Genomic DNA, 4,787 nt, shown 5'->3' with positions numbered 1-4,787 from the left:
ATGGGGTCATACAAAGAAATGCAATCACTGAGGTTACTTCTTGCCTGCCACTCAGACAGAGGGAAGAGTTGAGAAGACTTTGGGTCATGAGGACTTGTGTGCTGCACTTCCCATCGGTTGAGCTCCAGAACAGCTCCTCATGGATATTGTGACTTCTTCCATCCACTGGGGACCTTCTCTGTCTTGTCCTTTCCACATCAGTATCCGCTCTGCAGGCCTGCTTTCTGTTACACGCGCAGATACTAACTGTGGTGATCCACATTCAGCTAACAGAGAGTGCTAACAGAGACGTCCCTGGGGGATGTGACAATGCTGTAATGCTGCCTCTTTCCACGGTAAAATCTGCTGGGAGAGGTTTGTGGTGCTGCAGGAGTGGGTGGAGGCTTCTGCTGTGGAGTGCAGGCATCATTGTGGATGAGGGTGAGGAAGGTGTCAGGGTGTGTTGCTAAGCAAATTCAGATCTTTACCTCCAGACATTGGCCATCCTACAGTGACCAGAAGGAGATGAGAATGAAGAATCACACTGTGCTGGGCCACTGCTGGGACCACAGATGGCTTCAGTCTCTCCCTGAGAGTGTCTGGATGGTGCCTCCTCTCCGTGGAAAGAAGGATGTTAACATGCACGCTTTAGGGTTGGGTCATCTTTGCAAGGTATGTGTATGCAGATCAGTCTCCTCCATAAGCCACGTAATCTTTTTCCATTATTACCCCAAAATTCACTTCCCAGACAGTTTCACAGCCTGGCTGCCTCACCTATCTCATGTCCTATTAATGAAGCCAGAGGAGGTGGGAATTAGTGAAGTAAAAGTTGGGGTGCTGTGGACCAGGGAGGCACTGAGTAAAGGGCTGATAGTTCACCAAGAGTCTCAAGGGCAGAGTTCAGGAATGAAGTTGTTTTCATCATATAATAATTTTGATTAATGACCTTGGCATAAGAATTAGTCTTATGCTAATGAAACACTGGAGATGCAATGCTGGGAAGTATCCTCAATACAGAGTCATGTTATGTCATGCCAGAAGACCTGGGTGATCTCAACATGAGTAGAAGTGATTAAATCTAAAAGAGCCAGCAGTGCAAGGTCAACCATGTAAGGGCAGATGACGAGAACTTGTACTACAGGCTGGGAACAGAGCAGCAGCTCGGGAAAATTGCCTGAGTCACCCAGTTAATGGTGGGTGACTACCACCGCAGAGATGCAACCCAGTCCCAGGACGGGTGTGTTGTATCTGTCACAGAAGGAAGTGGATATAAAACAAAGTAGGAAGCAGAGGAACATTCCCAAGTGGTGTGTTACCCCTATGGCATGTAGGGGCAGCACCAAGAGCTGTACCAGGCTTGTGAAGAGGGCTGAAGCCACCACATTGGTACCTTCTACAGTATGGTGTAATGGGGCAGCTGCTGGAAATACGCAAAGAAGATGTTACTTTGAAGGGCTTTATAGAATCATAGAATAGTTTGGGTTGGAAAGGACTTTAAGATCATCTATTTCCAACTGCCTGCCATGGGCAGGGACTGATCTGGTTCTTTGGCATTGCCCTGTGGAGAGACAAGAATCGGTACAAAGCACCTCTGATGGCTCTAGCTGCATCCATGCTGTGCATCTGTGGGAGGAGGAGCTCTGAGGCAGGATCATGCTTCTGGAAGAAAAGAAACGGTGTTCCTGATTTACAAAGCCTTGCAGGTGATGGTGGGAGGTTGAGGAGCCGGGCCAAGTCGCCTTGTGAAAGCTGATAGCCAGATTTCCCCTAACTCCCAAATGAATCTTTAAAACGTATCATTGTGAAGGACAGGGATTTGCCCCCACATCTGGAGCCTGCCTCTGCCCCACACTGCTCTGCCCAGCCACAGATGGTACCCAGGCAGGTTTGGAAGCTGGAGGGAGACCACAGCATCTCCTGAGGCTCCTGGTACCAGCCCAAACCCTTGTGGTGGAGCTGCAAGCCCCGAGGCTGAGCTCTGCACATCCACCTTCCTGGTGACAGTGATGGAAGGACCCATGTTCCCATCCCTGACTGATAATATTTCACCACCTCTTTTGTACCCATTTTCATTTTGATTCCAGGGTAATTTGTATCAGTTTATGAAATGTGGCCTTTCTTCCATCGCATAAGAACACAAACCCAACTGTGACGTTGAGGTGTTATTGACTTAAGGCGTATATATGCGTGTGGTTTTATTTGATCATCTTCATTATTCTAATTTTTCCCTTCACGTCTTCTTTTTCCTCTTTATTACATTGCTGGCTGTTGGAGGCCCTAGGAGTAGAAATAACATTTCTAGATAATATTTCTTCATAAAAAACATCATTTATTATTGTTTCTCTCTAACAGTAAATGCCAAGCTCCTTCTCTCATTTGTTATAAGCCTAGTTTAGCATCTTTTCTGGCAAGGCTTAGATAGATCCCTGAACACAACAGCCCTTGTGTCCCCATCCTGGCTGTGCCCAGGTGTAGGTGTCCTGACAGAGGTCAGGTCTCAGCCGCTGACAGCCTGTCACATGTGAAGGCATGGCCAGTCCTTGCTGCCACAGCAGGAGCCAAAGAGTGGAAGAGATTTCTTCAGGCTCCTGTATTTACCCTATAAGAGGTAAGAAACTCCCCACAGCAGTGCCTGATCCTGCACCCCTTGTTGTCATCAAGTCAAGATGCTGCTTATTTAATCCCAGCTCAGATCCTTCCTCTTCCATTCTCTTCAGTAGTTCATCTGAAAGCAGAGGTGTCTCCAGAAGACACCTGAGCTCTTGTTTGCTGTATTGCTGTTTCAAGGAAAACCTTTTCTCTGAAAGACACAAAAATAACTAACGGCATTAATATAAACACACACTTCAACCACTGTTTAAAATTGTCACTGGGTTAAAAAAGAAATACTGGTGCTGCATCCCAAATGCACAATAATTACGTGGCGAATCTCTTTATTACAGGGTGTCAATCAGGCAACAATTTAGCTGTGAGTGAAATCGCTTTGTGTCTCCACTGATATTCCCAACACGGAGCTGCAGGCTTTCTCCTCTCCGTGATGCTTCTTGAGGTCTGTGTGTCCGTGCCGTGTATGTCTGCTTAAAACGTGGCTGTAGGAAGGAGAATTGGGCACAACATCTGCACTTGGCTCTAAGGGAAGGAAACGATTCTCCGAAGTACCTGTCCATCAAAGGAAAACACACAAATACTTGTCCTAATCACGTGCATCACCAGGTGATGCTCACAGGCAATTGGACTGCAGTCCTCCAGCCTGGATGTGCAGGTTAATCCTATGGAGTCCAGGTCTATGGACCACAGTGTGGTGGATTGTTTTGGCCTGGACGCTGCATGGTTTGGACTCCTCCACCAGTCACTTTAAGAGAAAGCTGTTCAGTTTTGTGTCTAAACACGGTAGTGAGCTTCTGCTTTCCATCAGAGATCTGTAACCCTATTGATCCTCCCTTGTCTGAGCTGGGAGCTGGAGAATAGATGCTAACACCTGAGCCTCTTGGAGCTCAATAGGAGGGTGAGAAATGCAGGCATTTTCCCGCCTGGCAAAGGGCTTTCTCTTCATTTTCTCCTGCTGCCTCTGCTATCAGCTGCTGGGATCTTGTCTGCAACTTCTGCAGGGAGATAAATTCTCAGGGAGAGATAGCGCATATATCCTCTGGGCCTACACAGCAGCAGGGACTGCATGGCTGCAACGAGTCTCTCCCTTTCCCAGCCATCCTGGCCATTGTTCACTTAGGGAAAACCTTTCCTTTCCTTTTCCTCTCCTAGTCTTATTCCTTCTCTCCTCCTGCTCCCTTGCAACTCCTCTTCCCTCTAACACCTTCTCTGCTCTAACACTGGTGGGTCAGGCTGTGGGCTGTGTTCTCTGAGGGGAGTGTGGGTCTGGTGTGGAGCAGTGAGGGGTGGGTTGGAGTAGGACCATAAACCTCACATCCTTGCTGGTTTGTGAGGGTCTGAGAAACCAAGGATGTGGTTTTCTTCTCCACATCCCCCCTTTCCCCTGCCTGTAAGGAGCGTCGTGGCTGCTGTGCTGCTGCTTCCCATCAGGGCCTGTGTTTCAGCAGCTCTCAGAGGACATGATACCAAATCACTTTGGGAATGGCTTATGATAAAAGTGCAATACAAACAGATAATATCATCATACTCCACTGTTAACAGGCTTTTATTCCAAGGATGGGGAGAAGTTCCTGTGGAGAGCAGAGCTATCTCTCAAAGGCTTCTGCTGCAATTTAAAAGCACTCCCTAGCCTGGGGAGGATAATTTCACATCTCTTTTTCTCCAGGGTATATATCAGGGTTTCTCCCTGCTTGAGGCTGGAGCCTTCCCTCCTGATTAGATTCAGCCAAGAGGGTTTGGTTATTGCTGTCTCTGAGTCCTGATGGAGCGTGATAGAGGTGCCCAGCTGCACAGAGCTGCCTGTGTGTCCTGTCCCCTGGGTGAGGACAGACCCTGGGGTGGTAGCTTGTCTCCTTTCACCAGACCCTGCTCAGCTCTTGGCATGAGCTCTCTTTGCAAGCACATCCCCATTCCCATGGGAAAACAGCTCCATGTTCTCACTCTCCCACCCAGGATTAATCCTGTGCCATGGCCAAGGGTCACTTTACAAAAGGACATGTTGGTTGCAACAACCCCACTATGGCCAAATCATGCTTGCTGAATGGTGCCCCTGCAAATGTGTCACCTCTGGGGGGCTGGTTGCTGTCTGGCTCACCCTTCCTCCTGCCCCAACTCCACACTTCCCTCTACCCTCCCTTCCCAGTGGGATTTTGTTGCAAGCCATCAGGATGCAAACCTAAATCATCACCGCTCTTTGGTCT

The 4,787-nt window shown here is 48.4% G+C and overlaps 1 long non-coding RNA gene across 1 annotated transcript; it reads left to right on the top strand.

The window, feature by feature from the left end:
• The first annotated feature begins 1,963 nt into the window (after window positions 1-1,963).
• On the top strand, window positions 1,964-4,787 carry LOC134161019 (uncharacterized). The gene is made up of 3 exons (XR_009963797.1): window positions 1,964-2,587; window positions 2,922-3,134; window positions 4,253-4,787. It is a non-coding gene; the product is annotated as an uncharacterized LOC134161019 (long non-coding RNA).

The sequence above is a fragment of the Pezoporus occidentalis genome, unplaced genomic scaffold (genome assembly GCF_034315485.1).
Source record: "Pezoporus occidentalis ecotype Australia unplaced genomic scaffold, CSIRO_AGI_Poc_V1 ctg169, whole genome shotgun sequence".
Classification (NCBI taxonomy): domain Eukaryota; kingdom Metazoa; phylum Chordata; class Aves; order Psittaciformes; family Psittacidae; genus Pezoporus; species Pezoporus occidentalis.
The sequence above is the reverse complement of the archived record's forward strand: the minus strand, read 5'-3'. Positions and strand labels throughout refer to the sequence as shown.